We start from the raw sequence: 19,864 nt of genomic DNA, 5'->3' as shown, positions 1-19,864 counted from the left end.
CAGGGTATCATGGCAATGAGTGAAGCAGAGTGTGAAGGTTGCCTGAAACTGTATGTGTGGACCTAGGGACAACTTAGGACTTACCTACTATACCTGGTGTAGGAAATCAGAGGCTAAATCAGGTGCATGTGCCTAGCATGACTGATAATGAAAAAGAATCAATGAAGGCAGCAGACAGATTGTGGTCAGAGGTCAGAGGCAACAGCTAATAGAGCTCCTAAAGAGAAGTTGTGCTAAGGGAGTTGGCTGCCATGGGCTTTCAAAGAAGGCTGTCCTGGGGACTTGCCTTTTCAACACCAGTCAAGGTGGTTTCTTTTAGGGGCCCAGCCAACAGCAGTGAGAAAGCAACTACTATTGACTGAGTGCCTACCATGCCAGGCAGTTTGCTACTCATTTTATGGGCACCAATCCAGTTGAACTTCCCAAAATATCTAGAAAGTGATATTATATTCCCCATTTTACACAAGAGGAAACCAAAGTTCCACAAGATTAATTAACTTGTCTAAGAGCATCAATTGGTAAGTAGCAGAGCCATTCAACTTTTTCTGGTTGTTTTTGTTTTTTTCTATTGGACTCTACCTCTTAGAATGGTGGGAGGGAGAAAGGAGAAGAGAGAATTTTAGGAAACAGTGCCAGCTATTAAGGCTAAATGGGAAACCCTTGAGTGAAACTGGACTTCTCCCCAGTTATTTGAGTTATTGCTCTTTCAAGTTATATTTTTGGGAGCTTGATTAGGTCCCTGGTTGAAGTAATCAAAAAAGTAGCCCATGAATTCAAAACATTAGGCTTCATCAGTATATATGAGGGAATCCTCTTTTGTTTATAAAACTGATCAGTGTTTCCCAAGATCAGTCTTGGGGTAAAAATGAGACTATACGGTTGGTATAAATAACTCTTGGCTATGTACAGTGGATCACAACTGTAATCCCAACACTTTGGGAGGCCGAAGCAGGCAGATCACTTGAGGTCAGGCGTTCAAGACCAGCCTGGCAACTTAGCAAAATCCCATCTCTACTAAAAATACAAAAATTAGCTGGGTGTGGTGGCATGCCCCTGTAATCCCAGCTACTCGGGAGGCTGAGGTAGGAGAATCACTTGAACCTGGGAGGCAGAGGTTGCAGTAGCATCACTGCACTCTAGCCTGGGTGACAGAGAGAGACTCCGTCTCAAAAACAAACAAAAAAACAAAAAAACTTTTGACTGTCATACTATTCATGTACTGTTATAAGCCTTACTTTAGTTTGAATGTTTGTCCTCTAAATCTCATGTTGAAATTTGATCCCCAGTGTTGGAGGTGGGGCCTGGTAGGAGGGGTTTGGGTCATGAGGGTGGATGCCTCATTAATGTCTTGGTGATGTTCTCATGGCAATGAGTTCTCACTTTATTGGTTCACATGAGCTGGTTGTTCAAAAGGGCCTGGCAACTTCCTCCTCTCTCTCTTCCTCTCTTATCATGTGATCTCTGTACGTACCAGCTTCCCTTTGCCTTCTACCATGAATGGAAGCAGCCTGAGGGCCTCAGAAGAAGCCAAGCAGATGCCGGCGCCATGCTTCTTGTACAGCCTGTGGAACTATGAGCCAAATAAACCTCTTTTTAAATAAATTGCCCAGCCACAGGTATTCCTTTATAGCAACACAGATGGACTAAGACAAGCTTCCTCAAAGCCACCTCCAATAATTTTAAGGACCCTACAAGGGTGTCTCATAGGGATTAACAAGTCTTCTCAGCTAGGATATGGCATCTCCCATTTTCTCCCTTTCATGCTTCTGGCAATGTCAGTTGCTGGGTCCTCTCAGCACTACTACTAGCAGAGTTGTTTGAAGCTATTTCATTGTTCTTCACTTTGCCCGCTACCCCTAAACTCAGCAGAGACTCAGCTTTACCCCAATAATAGAAGGAAAGGCTAGAATCACATCCTCTGTCAGAATTAGGGAACAATGAAATCAAAGAAAATAAACAGTAACAACTAACAGGAAGCAAAATTAAAAAGCACATGTTTGCTTCCAGTGTCCAAGACCAAGTTGGTCTGGGCTGGGCAGGAGCAGAAGTCTTGACTAGACTTCTAAATGGGAGGAAGAGAAGACCCCAACAGAGAGGAAGCCAGAATGAAAGCCAGATCATAAGAGCCTGCACCCTCACAGAAGTGAGCAGGCCTGGCCCTCACCTGGAAGGAATAGAGACAAGAAGGATGTCTGGATGTGTTTGGCAATGCTTGTCCCTTAGAAGATATATTCTACTCAATGCCTTGTGATTAGGCAGATCCAAACCAAAATTTCTCCTCTATAGATGTAGAATATAGGAAGGAAGAAGGCAGAGATGACTTCCATTTCTCGGAGTCAAAATACATGTTCCCAACTTCAAGTAAGATCAATGAAGAATATCCATGGAAAAACGAAAGGTAAAGAAATTGGGACAAACATAAAACTTACCTCCAGTATTTTCTGTTATCTTCTAACTATTCTCTGTATTCAAAAAATTACTATGCTAGACTCCTGTATCAGGAAAAGTTGTCAGCTAAGAAAGCTCTGATTTTGAGTAAAAATGTATGCCCTGAGGGGAACGGATGGGATTCAAGATATATATAACGTACCAGAAAAAACATATAACAAGTCTCCAGCTCACTCCACCCCATTGCTCTTCCACTAAATACTGAGTGGAGGGAAGGAGTCAAATTGGAAAGGAAAGGAGAAAAATTTAGATGCTGGTTGGTCCCTGAAAAGGACCTGAGTTCTATCCCATTCCACTTATGAGGCACACGAGGAATGACAGAGACTTCAGAAGGATTTTGGAAAACCTAGAAAAGAGACCTGAGCTCCATTTTATAGGTTTTCTCCAGAAGATGTCTCTGAACTCTAGAAATGGCTTCCTCCTGTGTGTGGGCAGTTAGGGTCTTAGCTTCACTGTACCCCATACCCCACCATGGCTTGGAAGAAGTTGCTTGGTTCCAGGAACAGCACACATGTGCCTCTCTGGGCCAGTGGAAGAGAGGACCCTGCGGAAAGGGGCCTGTGTAGGCCAATGATAAGAGAACCAGAGGGAACAATTGATACCTCAGGGAATATAACCTTCAATAGATGATCAATACTCAGTCCTCATTTTACTCAAATTGCCGACATCATTGATTACAGCTTGGCATTTTCTTCTTCTTCCTTCTTTCTTCTTTCTTCTTCTCTCTCTTTTTTTTAGATGGAGTCTTGCTCTGTCATCCAGGCTGGAGTGCAGTGGTGTGGTCTTAGTTCACTGCAACTTCTGCCTGCCGGGTTCAAGCAATTCTCCCACCTCAGCCTCCTGAATAATTGGGACTACAGGGTGTGAGCCACCACACCTGTCAAATGTTTTGTATTTTTGGTAGAGATGGGGTTTCACTATGTTGGCCAGGCTGGTCTCGAACTCCTGACCTCAGGTGATCTGCCCGCCTCAGCCTCCCAAAGTGCTGGGATTATAGGTGTGAGACACCACGCCCAGCCCCTTTCTTCTTTGAGGTACTTTCTTTACCGGGTTTCTAGCTCTCCACATGTTCTGGTTCTCCTCATACTTCCCTGATCTCATCTTCTCAGTCTGAAAAGGTTCTCAGTCATGAAAACTTCCCCTTCTCTTCTATCTAGAAAGCCCCAGGACTCAGTCTTCCCCTTTCTTCTCTTGTCTAGCTGGATATCTACACTTATTCTTATGTACTCAGCCATTCGTACGGCTCAAATGTCACCATATCAGAGAGGGCTCTGTAAACTCACCTATCTGAAATAGTAGCCCCTGCCTGAATTCCCCTGTCTCCATACACTCTGAGCTATTTTTCTTTTCATTCATACATACACATTTAATTTTGTGGGCACATGGTAGATATATATATTTATGGATTACATGAGATATTTTGATACACGCAAGCAATGCATAATAATCACATTAGGGTAAATAGGGTATCCATCCTCTCAAGCATTTATCCTTTGTTACACACAATCCATTTATACTATTTTAGTTATTTTAAAATGTACAATTATTTTTGACTGCAGTCACCCTGTTGCGCTAGCAAACACTAGGTCTTATCATTCTAACTACTTTTAGTACCCACTAACCATCCCCACATCCCCTACACTCCTACTATTTTTTCCCAGCCTCTGATAATCATCCTTCTACTCTTTATCTCCATGAGTTCAATTGTTTCAATTCTTAGATTCCATAAGCAAGAATATGCAATGTTTGTCTTTCTGTGCCTGGCTTACTTCACTTAACATAATGACCTCCAGGTCCATCCATGTTGTTGCAGATGGCATCTCATTCTTTTTTATGGCTGAATAGTACTCCATTGTGTATATAGTGAGCTATTTTTCTTCATAGCATTTCTTACCACCTAATAGCATGTACATATATATTTACGTGTGTGTGTGTATATATATATATATATATATGTTTCTGTGAAAGCACAAATTTTGTTTATCGCTATAGATCAGGACCTAAAATGGTGCCTGTCACATTATAAGTGCTTAATGAATATTTCTTGAGTGAATAAATGAAGGAATTATGTCAGAGGACCCAAACCCTTCTCCTCTGAATTCTGGAAAAAAAAAAAAAAAAGATGGAATCCAAGATAGACTACAACTGATTTCCCACTATTCCTGGTAAAAAGGAACTTATATTAGAATTAAAACCAAGAAAGATCTCTGGCAAATGTGAGGTTGTGGCTTTCTAATCACAAAGAAAATTAAAGCTTAGTTGAGAGACATTTCTATAATACCGAATACTTCCCAACTTTTTGCTTTTTAAGTTCTAATAACCTATTCCCAAAAGCTTTCATCTGAATAGTGGCTAATTCTAAAATAAAACTGGGTAGTGGGAGGAAGGAGGAATCCCATAGAGACTTGTCAATTTTCTGATGAAGATACATAGTTTGAAAAATGCTTAATGATTTTTGAGACGTCTTGCTACACTGCCTGAGGACAGTGGTTTCAGTGTTGTAAGATATCAGGTTAAAAAAAAAAGGCACAATTAAAATATTTCAAAGTGTACAAGAAAGAAAAGAAAAAGAAATAGATGCTGGTTTTATAAAAATAAAATTAGCCTGTAATCTCAGCAATTTGGGAGGCTGAGGCAGAGCTTGAGCCCAGGAGTTCAAGACCAGCCTGAGCAACATAGTGGGATATCATCTCTCCAAAAATAAAAAAAAGCCGGACATGGCGGCACACACTTGTAATCTAGGTACGTGGGAGGACAAGGCTGAGGCAGGAGAACCACTTGAGCCTGGGAGGCTGCAATGAGCTATGATTGCACCACTGCACTCCAGACTGGGCAACAGAGTGACACCCTATTTCAGAAAACAAAAGAAGAAGAAAATTATTATGGCACTGAACAAGAAGTTTCATATAATGGAGAATTACTTCCTTTATGAAATGGTTTTAAGAAGAAAAAAGGAAAAAAGCATCATCGGTACTAGTCTGTTATTGCACTACTATAAAGAAATACCTGAGACTGGGTAATTTATAAATAGGTTTAATTGGCTTATGGTTCTGTAGGCTGTACAGGAAACACAATGCTGGCATCTGCTTGGCTTCTGGGGAGGCCTCAGGAAACTTACAATCATGGTGGAAGGTGAAGGGGGAGTTACCACTTCACATGGCCATAGCAGAAAGAAGAGAGGGAGGGGACAGGTGCTATACACTTTTAAACCAGATATCATGAGAATTCACTCACCATCATGAGAACAGCACCAAGGGGATGGTGCTAAACCACTCATGAAGGATCCACCCCCCATGATTCAATCACCTCCCACTAGGATCCAACTCCAACAGAGGATTGCAATTGAACATGAGATTTGGGTGAGGACACAGATCCAAATCATATCAGCATCAAAAGAAGGTGGAAGTAAGAATAAATAAAGTCCATATATGGGTAAAGTTTTAATATACAATATCTTATTTAATTTTAGCATGATGATAAAAGAATAAAGAAGAAATGTACATCTTCACATAATAGGTATTTATTCATCATCTACTCAGGCTCAACAGTGGGGCCAGTGCTGAGGAAAGTGAGGTGCCCTCAGAGGGGTAACAGTCTCACTGGGAAGGCAGACAGGTCCACAGATAATGACAATATAATATTGGGCATATATATATGTATGTATGTGTGTGTGTATGCACACAGTCAGTAGTATCCACCCAGCCTTGGGAAGAAATGGATCTTCAACTTACCAGCAGAAGCTTCCCTGAAGTTAGAATACCTGGGGACAAGGAGAAGCAGCCCAACAAGAAAGGGGTGGTTAACATATTAGGCTGTGGATGGAGAAAAGTGGTTCACAGTACTCAACTTGGCACAAAGGCCCTTTGACAAGAGAAAGTAAATTATTTGGTAGCAGAAATGTCAGTAGAGGAGCAGGCTCCTGGCCAGTCTGACACCACAGCTGAATTTCTCCTGCTGGCTGCCTGACTGCCTTCCACACCCTCAGTTGCTCTGTTTGATGACCAACGGGAAAAAGAGGGACATGTCCAGTCTTCTGACATGAGTATTGTTGGGGTTGGCGGGGTGAAGGGTTACAAAAAGACAGAAGGAATTAGTAGGAACAGATAGATATTGGTTGTACAATCTATTCTGGATTCCTGGGGACTGGATGTGACATGTGACTTCAAGGGATGGAGGTTTAGGGGAAATCATGGGGCCCACCTAAATAAGAAAGGTAGTGTGGATACTTGCCATGGGTCAAGCCAGGAAGTGCTTTTGTTAGGCAAACTGAGGTTTTCTATGCAGAGGGCCTAAAGCTGCGGTAGTGTGGGAATATTAGATACTCTCAATGGGTGTGGCATCCCCCCTCTCAGAGTGGGAAATGTAGGAGTGGACCCAGTTGCCCACTCAGCTCCCGACTCTGGGCTTCCTGGATCCTCCTCCAAACCATTCTGAGAGTAATGCCTGGGAAACGTGCAGAAAGGGACCCTTTCATGGACATCCCCTCTTTGTATCTTGGGCAGGTTATGTCACTATGCAATAATGTTTAAATATACATGGATGTGTATTTGAATGGCTGCGACTCACAAGATTAAGAATCAGTTAAATCTAAGCAAGTTCATCACAATGAGGGACAATAATATTGCAACTGGAATAATGGAGGAAGTATATAGTTCCTGGGAGTCCACACAAAGAGAATTGGGAAAATAGAAACAAACCAATGGAAACCTAATGGGGGGGGGAATTGGGAGTTACAATAGAAAAGAGCGCATGTGTCTGGGCCCTATTACACGTGTGTAATCAGACTTGTAATGCCAGCACTTTAGGAGGCTGAAGGAGAGGGAATGCTTGAGTCCAGAAGTTTGAGACCATCCTAGGCAACATAGCAAGACCCCATCTCTACAAAAATTACTCCTATAATCCTAACTACTCAGGAGGACTGCTGGAGCCCAGGAATTTGAGGCTGCAGTGAGCTATGATCACACCACTGCAATCCAGACTGGGTGACAGAGTAAGACCCTATCTATAAAAAAAGAAAAGAAAGTAGGGCAAGTCCATCAAGCCTTTTCTGCCACCATATGTCCACCAGGACATGTTTTATGGCCCTATAGAGTGAGAGGCAAACAGAAGCAAGTTTTTGTGCTTACAATAGAAGAAGGAGGATTTGGAATGATGTATATAGAATTGTTTTATAGTTTAATGAGCCTCTCTTTCAGCTTTGAGGAAATAATGACAATTGTGTAGTGATAGTGGAGAAGATTTTTTCATGCATAAGAGCAAGATGTGAAAAAAGATACTAACTACCCTACTTCTCTGCCTTTGCTCTTTGAAACCCTTATCTCCAGGCAAAACCCCTCTCCTGAATCCATACCCACAGAACCAGCCATGACCAGAGACTTCCATCTGGATGTCACACAGCATGATACAATCCATAATCATCTCATTATTTTCTTGCTCACCCTTATAGCTCTTTTCCTGTGTTTCCTCCCAGAAAATACCACGATTACCTAGTTGTGTAGGCTGGAAATACAAAAACCATCGCTGTCCGACCTGTTCAATCACCACAGCCAGTCAACATTCAAGCGCTTTTCAACAGTCATTTAATGCTTATACCAGACCTAGAGAGTTTATCATTTTATACCTATTTTAAACATGAAAAAATTGAGGTTGAGAAAGGTTCAAGGTTCAAGTTACATAAGTAAGGATGGCTAAGCTAGTTATGATAAATGAATCACAGCCAAAAAAAAAAGAAGTCCTGTAAATGACTTGCAAAGCCCTCTAAGAAACAGCCCCTGGACACCACTCGTAGCTTGTCTCCTATGTCTTTCACCCTCCTCCTCCCTGTTCTAGAGTCTAACCATTTTGCTGGTCCAGTGAATTACACTGAAGCTCATGGCTTGGTACCTGCCAGCTCCTCTTCCCAGAAATGTCTCCTTGCTATATCCCCGAGGCTGTTCACTCATCATTTCTTGTTTGTGTCACTACATTAAAAACACACACTCTAAATGTCCTCCCTAAAAGAGAGGCTCCTACCTGGTGCTCCTAAATGTATTACTGTCCAGAGCACTCATTACCCTCTAACATCGATGCTGAGCACAGAATCATGTCTACTTTGTATCTCTAGTACCTAGAACATTCATTGCTATGGAGTTGACATTTTATAAATATTTGACAAATGTGTATTCATCCTAGCAAATGCCTCCTAGCTCCATCCTGTCTTCTCTATTCCCACTGTTCTACCTTGGCTCAGGTCATCTCAGCTTACCAGTTTCGGGTTACTCAAATTCAATATTCATTCTTACCTAAGCTTTACACTATGCCAAAGTTACCTTCCTATTACACACATGTCATTCATTTGCTTCTTCAGAGACCTTCAAAAGCTTCCACTGCCTATGGTAAAATCTGCATTTTGTACTGTAGAACTCTTAGTCCTTTATCACTTTGCCTTCACTGCCTTTACAAAAAATTCCCACCAGTAATATCTTGTGTTCTAGACACATCAAGCAGCTCACCAGTCTCTGCAAATATCACAGATGTTGAGATTTTTCACATTCTCTACCTACTAAAATTCCTCAAAAACCAGGACATATGTTACCACCAGAAGAAGGACTTACAGGATAGTACTTGAAGAAAAGGAAGGAAAGAAAAAGAGTAAGTGTCCTGATCTAGGACAACTAAAAACTAGTCCGATGATGTGAGGATTGCAAAAACAATATAGAAGAGGAAATAGGACGCAGACTAGGAACACAGCGACCATGAGAGTAGTGATGTTGAAAGAAAGCAGTATTCAGCCGGGCATGGTGACTCACACCCAGCACTTTGGGAGGCCGAGGAGGGCAGATCACCTGAGGTCAGGAGTTCGAGACCATCCGGACCAACATGGAGAAACCCCATCTACTAAAAATACAAAATTAGCCAGGCGTGGTTGTGCATGCCTATATTCCCAGCTACTCAGGAGGCTGAGGCAGGAGAATCACTTGAACTCGGGAGGCGGATGTTGCGGTGAGCCGAGATTGCACCATTGCACTCTAGCCTGGGATGGAGTGAGACTCTGTGTAAAAATAAAAATAAAAATAGAAAAGAAAGAAAGCAGTGTTCATTGGCTGGAAACTTTGTAGCTGCATTTGGTATTAGAATAATTACTTATTTTTTCCACCTTGTTTCAAAAGGTTTAATGTTTATAATAATAGCTGTAGTTTATTGAGTGGAACGTATTCTGGTTCAGGTACTAAGCTAAAATGCTTTGCATGCATTAACTTATTTAATATTCACAACCCAATGGGGAAGGTCATACAATCTTTCAGTAGAGAAGAGTGAAGTTTCAATGACTCACTCAACAGTACAACATGTAATGAAAAAATTAGTTTCTTGACTCAAGAAAATCTGAATCCATGTCTCATGCTCTTTTTTTCCTCATACCACCTGACATTCTTGAAATTTGGAGGAGTGTCCTGAATAGTTCCTTTTCCTCCCTTTCTTTTCTGGCAAGGCCATCACATCTATGGCTACACATGTTTAAATTACTATGCTATACTACTAGTGTACTAGTACTATAGTAATATAGTAAACATACTTACTAGTATGTTTTAAATTACTATACTATACTATATTACAAAGTATAGAGCCTTAAAGCCAGGCAGGTACCAGTTTTTACAATGACTATCTATGATTTTCTCCTTTTAAACACTCCTTTCTTCACTCAGAGTTGGTTTTAGTTCTCCTCTGTTAGCAAAAAAAAAAAAAAAGAAATATCTGCTCTTCAGCACTGTATTCATAATACTTAACCTTTAAAGCAAAAACTCTGAAATATATACCTAGTAAAATGATTTACATGTAGGAGACGGAATATAATGAGGCTATTAGGTGAATGAAGCTTTGGTGTCAATATGCCTGTGTTCAAATCCCAGCTGTGCTATGTACTTGCTTTGAGACACAAACCAATTTCCTTTACCTTTCTAAGCCTCAGTTTCCTCCTCTACAAATTGGCACCATAATAGCATTTATCTTACAGGGCTGTAGGGATAAGTGGCAGCTATTGGTACAGGTAGTAATAATAGTAATATTGGCAATACTACTTGTAAAACAAATGAAGTAGGGAGTTCATCTGGAAACTCCTTTCCTTCACTAACATTCAGACATTTCTGACTATGCTTGGTGAACTGATGATGTTATCTTAAGGAATCTGTAGAAGGAAAAAGCTCACAAGAAAGGAATGAGTCAGGTGGATGAGTGTATTTGTCCATTAATGTTGCTATAAAGAAATATCCGGGGCCGAGTAATTTATAAAGAAAAGAGGTTTCTTTTGGTTCACATTTCTGCAGGCTGTATGAGAAGCATGGTGCCAGCATCTGCTTGTGGTGAGGACCTCAGGAAGCTTACAGTCATGATGGAAGGCAAAGGGGGAGCTGATGTGTCACATGGTGAGAGGGAGCAAGGGAGAGAGGGAGGAGGTAGCAGGCTCTTGTAAACAACCAGGCCACGTGTGAACTGGTAGAGTGAGAGCTCACTCATTATCATGAGGAGGGCACCAAACCATTCATAAGGAATCCACATCCATGACACAAACACCTCCCAGGAGGTCCCATCTCCAACTTCGGGGATCACATTTTGACATGCGATTTAGAGGGGACAAACCTCCAAACTATATCAACAAGTCTTAATCATTGGATGGGGCAACCTGAAGATGAGTTTGTTATAAACTTAGACTTATCGGCCGGGCGCGGTGGCTCAAGCCTGTAATCCCAGCACTTTGGGAGGCCTGAGACGGGCGGATCACGAGGTCAGGAGATCAAGACCATCCTGGCTAACACGGTGAAACCCCGTCTCTACTAAAAATACAAAAAATTAGCCGGGCGTGGTGGCGGGCGCCTGTAGTCCCAGCTACTCGGAGGCTGAGGCGGGAGAATGGCTTGAACCCGGGAGGCGGAGCTTGCAGTGAGCCGAGATCAGGCCACTGCACTCCAGCCTGGGAGACACAGCCAGACTCCGTCTCAAAAAAAAAAAAAAAAAAAAAAAAAAAAATAAACTTAGACTTATCTTGAGTCAGTGTTCCTCACAACTTTCAATCTATAGCCAATGAAATTGTGATTGGTGGGAGTGGTAGGCTATATGAAAAATCTAAAAGAGAGTGTGTTTTCAAAATACTATGAGACACTGAGGCATGAGCAGTACTAGTAGCCAAGAGTAATGGCAAAAGGGAAGAATGGATTTCTCCCAGCAGTGCTATAACACACTGTGTAACTTTAGTGCCTCAAAGACTCCACTGCATCAGTGGTAAAGGAGCTAGTGGTAGCAAAAAAATCAAATACTCATGAGGAGAGCAGCATCTGGCAGATCTAGGGCACCCACTGAGCAGAGAGGAGACTGGTGCAAAAAGAAAATATCTTTAAGTAGGAGGCAACTGAGAACAATGAGGTACTCTTTGGAGACTCTTAGAGATGGACTCTGAGGACTTTGCAGGAAGCTGGAGATCCTCAAATAGTGGGAGTATGACTGGTGAAATGTTATTGGATAATAGCCAGGGAAACCTAGTCTAGCAAACTTCATGTAAAAGAACCTAAGCTAGCCCAGATGGTGGCGATTGTGAAGAGAAAAAAAAAAAAAAAGCCACAAATTCCTTCTCATCCATTTGTAATATGACTTGCAGCTCCTCCCATCAGAGATGGAGTTTATTTTTTTCACTGCTTAAGCCTGGACTTGGCCATGTTACCCGCTTTGGCCAGTGGCACATTAGCAAACGTAATGAAGGGGCTTGAAAAGTACTTACAATGGAAATAGTCCTCTTCTGTTAATCTTGGAAACCCTGCAACAACCACCATGTGAAAGAGCCTAGACTAGCTCAGTTGCTAGCCCCTGCCAATAACCAACAGGGAACCAAATTGTGAGTGAGGATGCTGGCTGCCAGCTGACTACAAAAGCATTACTGAGCCCAGCCACCACTAACTGCAACAGAGATGAGCTGTCGTAGCTGAACTCAGCCCAGCACAAATTGCTGACCCACTGAATTGTGAGCTAAATAAGGGTTGTTGTTTTAAATCACTAACTTTGGGGTAATATTGACATCTATCTACCCATCCATTTCTTATTTACCTTTTTCTCCAAAAGAATATGAGGTGGTTTATAGCAAAGGACTGAACACTCAGTAAAGTTAATATCATAGAAATAGTAAAAGATAGAGAAAGCATATATGTTAGTCCCAAGGTCTATGTGATTTCTGTCGATTGGTATTATATTTAACTCTGAACTTCCTGGAACCTAAAAACAAAAAAAAAAAGTAAACTATCTATATATGAGTTACATAAAGACAAGTCAACCATAAAGTTCTAGTTACTATGCTGTGTTAGCTAAGTAGGCTGCTATAACTATGTACTATAGGCTGGGGCTTAAATAATTTATTTCTAACAGTTCTGGGGGCTGGAAGTCTGAGAAGGGGTGCCAGCATGGTCAGTTTCTGGTGAGGACCCTCTTTCTGGTTGTAGACCACCAACTTCTCATATTCTCACATGGTGGAAAGCGAGATTAGCTTCCAAAGGCTCCACATCTGTTACTACCATTGTATGGAGTGGTCTCACTCTGTCACCCAGGCTGAAGTGCAGTGGCGCCATCATGGCTCACTGCAGCCTGGACCACCTGGGCTCAAGCGATCCTCCCACCTCAGCTTCCTGAGTAGCAGGGACTATAGATGTGCACCACCACGCCCAGCTAATTCTTGAAATATTTTGTAGAGATGAGGTCTCACTAAGTTGCCCAGGCTGTTCTCAAACTCCTGGCCTCAAGTAATTCTCTCACCTCAGCCTCCCAAAGTGCTGGGATTAAAGGGGTGAGCCACCATGCCCAGCCAACATATGATTTTTAAGAGACACAAATATTCAGTCCATAACATATGGTAGGCACTTTATACACATTGCTCATTATTACAGCTCTGTGAATTAGACATTATTATTCCTATTTTATGGATAAGGAAACTGAAGACAAGATATTTCTCTACTCAGCTAATACCTGGGGAACTAAAATTTGATTTGAGGACTGTTTAAATTTCTGGTTCTAAAATCCATGCCCTTTCCAACTCAAGACAACTATTCTCTAAAATTTTATATAGGGGACAATAAAAATACCCTGAATATCTTAAACGCCTCTTCTCTTCATACAATTCACTGCTGCACTGTATGAAGTTAAGGATTTCAACATTTCCTACATAAAGTGTGGGGCTCACCCTATAACCAATTTATCTCAGTACAGTCTTATCCCTTCCTACCTATCTTCTAAACTTCTTCAGAAATGACCTTTGTATAATTAAAATACATATAATTGTGCCTAGCTCCTGAATAAAATTTTTCAATGACTCCCTATTATCTTGAAGATCACATACCTCTATCCATGTCTGGAGTCTCATTTCCCACTACTCACCACTAGGCTTTCCTTATTCTTCAGCCACACTGATCCACTTAACCATCCTTGAATAGTTACCATTAGTGTGCCTTCATGCTCTGCATTCCAAATTCCCTTTATCATTCCTCACTGTCTGCCCCCTCTCAATCTTCCCACTTAATACTGCTTCTTCAAGAGAGTTCAAACATGCCCGAACTTCCCAGGCTGATTAAGGTCACCCATGGCACCCTTAATGTGCTTCTATGAAAACTCATACTATATATCACAGCATACTTTCTTACATAAGAGTGCGTTTTATTCATCAACTTGTCCCTAGCACTTAACTCAGTGCCTGGCATAGAGTACACAATAGATATTTGTTAAGAGAAAAAATATCTGTCTTCAACAACAGTATTCCCACAAATGCGCAGTCTCCATACAGCTGATTCGAAGAACAACCTCAATCCCTCTGAAAAGTCTGGGCCTAATTACATTAAATATAGAAGTGATCCTATGATCTCAGATATACAGCCTTTCAAGATCAAATACAAAAAGAATAGACTTTAGAACACCTGGGTGGATAGAAGGAAGGATTGATTTATTCCTCAAAAGCTTTCAGAGGAAGGAAAAGAGGGTTGGAGGGAGAAAGGGAGGGAAGATGGATTCCTTTCAGCTTTGAGCACTTCCTCTGAACTGGTAAAGCCACCTTCGCCCCTTCAAGATTATCACGCTCCTCCATCCTACCCTGCAACGCTGAAAACCTGCCTCTTCTGCTAGGGCCACTCTCCTATGCAATTCCAATGCCACACTTTCCATTTAGAGTCACAACCCCTAGTGAGGTGCCATAGAGAATTGTGGAAGACGTACAATTAAAGGGGAGAACAAACAATTCTGGGAGAGATAGGGAATTGTGGGGAAGAATGGAGCCTTGTTGGAGAAAGCAGAGAATTCTGGGAAAAGCAAAGAGAATTGTGGGAGACCATGGAGGTTCACTGGATTATGGAGGATTGTGGGAGGGCACAGAGAATTGTGGGAGGGCATGGAGGGCTGCAAGAGCAGGGAGGGTTGTAGAAGGGCAGAGAAGGCTGTGGGAGAGCACTGAGGATGGTGGGAGAAAACTGGATTATGGAAGAGAACGAGATTGTGGGAGAGCACAGGATTGTGGGAGAAAACAGAATTGTGGGTCAGGGCAGAATACTGTGAGATAGTGAATTGTGGGAAAGAAGGTACAGTGAGATAGAAAATTCACCCTGTGCTCTTCCACCTGCTTTTTCTATTGGGTCTGCCCCTGTCAGGTCTGGCTGCGCCCTCACGGTCTGGCAGAGCCCTGCCCCTCTCTCCGAGGACACACCATGTTTGCTTCTTTGTGACCACGCCCCCTCCTGCCCGACAACGCCTCTCTTGCTGGAGCCACATTCCCGGTTATCGATGGGCCTACTGCTGCACTCCATCACAGTCGCTTAGAATTGTGGGAGAGTCATGGAATTATGGGAGGGAACAGAGGCTTCTGGGATACTGTGGAAGAAGCAGGGACTTTTTGGAGAGAGACAAAGAAGTGTGGCAGACACATAAGTCAATGGCCTTCTGTGCTTGGTGTGGTTCCTCCTGCGGAAGCCATATCTGGTCCGTTATAACTACACCCCTGTGTTCCGTCTGGGCCACGATCCCTCAAAGCCACCCATCCCTCTCCAATCTGGCTTGGGCCATGACTTCACTAAATCCCTGCGCCTCTTCATGGCAACGCCCTGAAACCAGGCCCTTTGACTCCACAGAGCCACGCTTTTCCTGGCAGGGCCACAACTGCCCACACCACTATGCCCCTCTTTTCCAGGCCAAACCTCTGTACTCTGCCTTGGCCCCACCATTACCACCAGGACAAAGCTGCTTTTGTTTTCCTTGTTACTCCTTACCTCTCATTGCACTCTAGTGGCCAGACTGGGGCCTCTGAGCTCAGCTGTGGGCAGGGTCCTGCTCCTAGAGCCACGCTCTCTGTGCTCTGTCATAACCACGCCTTCTCTGACAGGCCACACCTCTGGGATTAGAGGCCGCCTCCACCACTCCCCTACCCGCTGGGAGGGGGCAAATGTGCTTTGGCTTTAGCATGTCCCCTTCAGGCACCCTGCATTTCTCTCCCTCCAAGGTCTCTTCCCTGACTGGCCCTTATGCTCTTCCATGTCACGCCTGTCCCCACAGCTATGCCCTATTCACTCTGATTGCTTTTCTAAAACGACCACGGCCACTCCCTAATTTCTGCCTCGAGTCTCTCACCTGGGCCATCCCCTTCCCTCTGCTCAGACCTCTCCCAGGCACTTCACTTGCCACTTGCAATCGGCAATGACCACGCCTATCCTGTCCCAGACAAGCTGGGGCCTGTATTTCTCTCCTCCTCTGCTACATGTGGACCATGCCCCATTTTCGGAAACCCAGGATGTGGGATTTGGGAGATTGGGGTTAAACCAGCCCTGCCCCTAGAGTTTGGCTCCAGTGGCATTTGTAAAAAATGAGGCTTATGGAGCCAGGATCCTCATTGAAAAAAAACTTTCTTTAGGGTTTCTCCCAGCTCCAAACGCCCCTACTTGAAGGGTGACCCAGTGATTCAGTGAGGAAACAACTGGTGGATGAGTCGTTGAAACATGCTCCTTCCAGCCAATGTTCATGTCTGATTTTCTTCCAGCCAGGTTTCATGTCCTCAAACCCAACCTTTGGGCTGTGATCCTTCTAGCTCCTCAGCAGACCTTAAATCTATGCACCTGAATGGAGAAAGAACAGCCCTCTACTTCCTATTGTCTCCTCCCAATGACCTTTCCTAAGCACCCAGTTCCCTCTTGCTATCCAGGGACTGACAAGACACCACTGCACTTAGAGCAATCCTCTGGTTGGCAGCCCTCTGCTCTGAAAGTACTCTGCTATTCTTATTCCTTCCATTGACAACTCTTGAGTTCACAAGAAAAAGGTGAAGAGGTTATAACTAGCTCTCTTCCGTGTTCAGAAATCTCTGAATAGACCTTCCTGGGGAGAGGACACTTTCCATTAGCCACTCAGTTATTCATTCAAAATCATATTTATCAAGTACTGTGCAAGTTCTGGGGACAAATAAGAGAAGCTTCAAGAAGCTTTTGGCCTGAAGTTGCTGACTTGCGTTTTTGGTATGGTTTTGTTTTGTTTTCTTTTGTTTTTGTTTGTTTGTTTGTTTTGAGACAGAGTCTCGCTCTGTTGCCCAGGCTGGAGTGCATGGTGCAATCTCAGCTCACTGCACGTCTACCTCCCTGGTTCAAGCGATTCTCATGCCTCAGCCTCCCAGGTAGCTGGGATTACAGGTGCACGACGCCACGCCCAGCTAATTTTTGTGTTTTTAGTAGAGAGGGGGTTTCATCATGTTGGCCAGGATGGTCTCAATATCCTGACCTCAAGTGATCTGCCTGCCTTGGCCTTCCAAAGTGCTAGGATTATAGGCATGAGCCACCACGACTGGCTGCCCACTTGCATTTTGATAGAAGAAGAAATGCCTAGAAAGTTAAGATGTGGTAAGGGGTTTATAGGTGGGAAAGGACTTGGTAATCACAGGTTTTCTTGATCCAATTAGTAGGGATATTTTTGGATAACAAACATAGGAAGCCACTTTTATAGTACTTACTACAGTCCTTTACACAAACACTTCTCAATCTTTACTGAATGTAAGAAAGAAAAGGAGGCACAAGCAGCTTTCAACTTTGATAAAGAACCCATTAGTTGTGAAGTCTGTCACAAGTGTATTGGCAGCAAAAGTTCCAAAAATTGAAAACAAATTACTTTAAAAATAAATGAAAGTGGATTCAAGATTATTACCACTATTATAATGATGCTTTCAATCATTTGCTTTGTTAATCAGAGACAGGAAGGGGTATAATTTCAGGCTATGCATGGGAATTGAACTGGATACTGTCATGGAAGAATATCATAAAGGCGAATCTCATCCATCACGTGCATTCAGGTAGGAAAAAACTTGAGAATTCTGTCTTAGACGATCTTCTCTATCATTTCTCTTGTTCAGGTATTTAACAGGACTATATGGATAATCACTGGAAGTTGCTGCCTCTGAAAAGGGTGTTTTATACTGAGGCTGGTTCCACATGCTCTGGGAAGTGGAAGACCACGTAAAAAGTTAATATTCTACCTTCAAGCTAAGAAGGTAGATTTGCACTCACTTTGCATATTAGTTTTCTAGGGCTACATAACAAGATCTTGCAAACTTCGTGGCTCAGAACGACACAATTTATTATTTCATGGTGTCTGTGGGTCTGCAGTCTGGATATGGCTTACCTGGGTCCTCTACTCAGGGACTCCACAGGCTGAAATGAAGGTGTCAGCCAGGGCTGTAATATTATTAGAGGCTCAGGATTCTCTTCCAAACTCACTGGCATTATTCAGGACCTTATGGTTTTAGTACTGAGGCATTTAGCTACCAGAACCCCCTTCCCACACTGCTCCCTGCCACGTGGCCATCTCCACAACGTGACAGTTTGCTTCTTTAAGGCCAATAGAAAAATCTCTCTGACTTATTTTAAGAGCTCACCTAGTAAGATCATGCCCTGCCAGGCTAATCTCTCTAATTTACAGTCAACTGACTGAATTATATCTGAAAAATTCCTTCACGGTAGTGCCTAGATTATTGTTTGGACTGTATAACTGGGATAATGTGTATATACCAGTGGTAAGAAATCCTTAGGGCCATTTTGAGAATTCTGCCTTCCACATTTGAGATGGAAAACATTTTCCTATTTTAATATTTGTCGCTACTGTGTTGCTACTGAAATTCTTGAGAATCTAAGAACTGACTTTCACAATATTTATTTTGGGGTAAAAATTATCTTTACAAAACTAGTACAGAGAATAGTTACCTCTTCTTGGTCACTTGGATATACTGAAAATCAAAGGAACTTTTGTGTCTTTAATAGATGTTCTATCATAGTAAAACTGGAAAGTCATGTGGGAAAATAAGACTGGTTAGATGCAAGAAATGTAGATCATGAAAGAGACTCCACAAGTAGAGGTCAAGGTACCATTCATTAAGAAAAGATTTTGTTGAATAGCCAGTCACCTGGATTAAATTAAGTCCATTTCCTTGGATACAGGCGCCTGGACTCTGACAACCAATTTGTTGTAGAATCCCTCTGTGCCTTTTCAGTAACCCACAGAAAATTTGGTATTCAATACTTTGAGTCCACAAATCCATTAAAAAAATAAGAATGCACATTACTCTCTGGGAGGTCTGTTTGTTCTAATGTGCAAAGAATAAAATAATTATCTCACACAATGCTGCAGGTGTAGCATGTAAGTGCAACTTCAATAACTGTGTGTGCAACTGATAATAGGTCTCCAGTGAAAGAACAGTTTTAGATCTCCCTTTTCTCACAGTTTCTTTTCTTGTAAAGTAGCTGATGCCAAAATGAGCTCAATTGCTCATTTTTGGGGGCCTTCAAATGCTGCAGTCATATTATCGGGCCTTTTGTTTACTATATTCTATCCATAAGCTGCTGGCTGCTCTATTCAGAGAGCTCAAACCTTTGTGTCTGCCCTTGGGAATAGATGCATGGCCTCAGTTTCGAGTCAGGAAGTGCAGTTTCTCATCTTGACTCTGCCTCTGACTTACACTCAATTGCTTTGTTTCCGTTTTTAAATGCCAATAAAGCTGAAAATGTCAGTACTATTCCAAACATAAATTTGTTTTTGTCCACGAGTAATTGTGAAGTCATTGTATAAGGAACTATGAGGTCTAGTTGAGTAGTGTTATTCAAAGATGCATCTGTGCGTCTGATGTTGTGAGACATACAGAAATGGATTCCTTTGCAAACGATTATCTTGTCAATAGTTTATAAAATGCCAGCTGTTCAAGTAAAAAACAAAACAAAACAAACTTGGCTCTGGACTTGAAAAAAATTAAAAACAGAAGGTTAATTTTAAAAATGAAAACAATTTTATTGGGTTAACGAACACATAAACTGAAAAACAATAAAATTAATGAAAAACACTTGAGTTCTAGAAACACTGTTGCTAACTGTCTTACTGCTTCTCCCCACCCCTCAGCAGAAGA

General features: G+C 42.3%; 1 long non-coding RNA gene across 1 annotated transcript; it reads right to left on the bottom strand.

Annotated features, from left to right (window-relative positions):
- Positions 1-7,479: 7,479 nt before the first annotated feature.
- LOC112426647 (uncharacterized) lies at positions 7,480-15,645 on the bottom strand. The gene is made up of 3 exons (XR_011614737.1): positions 15,146-15,645; positions 12,194-12,279; positions 7,480-9,478 (listed from the first exon to the last, which is right to left on the bottom strand). It is a non-coding gene; the product is annotated as an uncharacterized lncRNA (long non-coding RNA).
- Positions 15,646-19,864: the final 4,219 nt, after the last annotated feature.

Source organism: Macaca nemestrina, chromosome 16 (genome assembly GCF_043159975.1).
Source record: "Macaca nemestrina isolate mMacNem1 chromosome 16, mMacNem.hap1, whole genome shotgun sequence".
In the NCBI taxonomy this organism is placed as follows: Eukaryota; Metazoa; Chordata; class Mammalia; order Primates; family Cercopithecidae; genus Macaca; species Macaca nemestrina.
The sequence above is the reverse complement of the archived record's forward strand: the minus strand, read 5'-3'. Positions and strand labels throughout refer to the sequence as shown.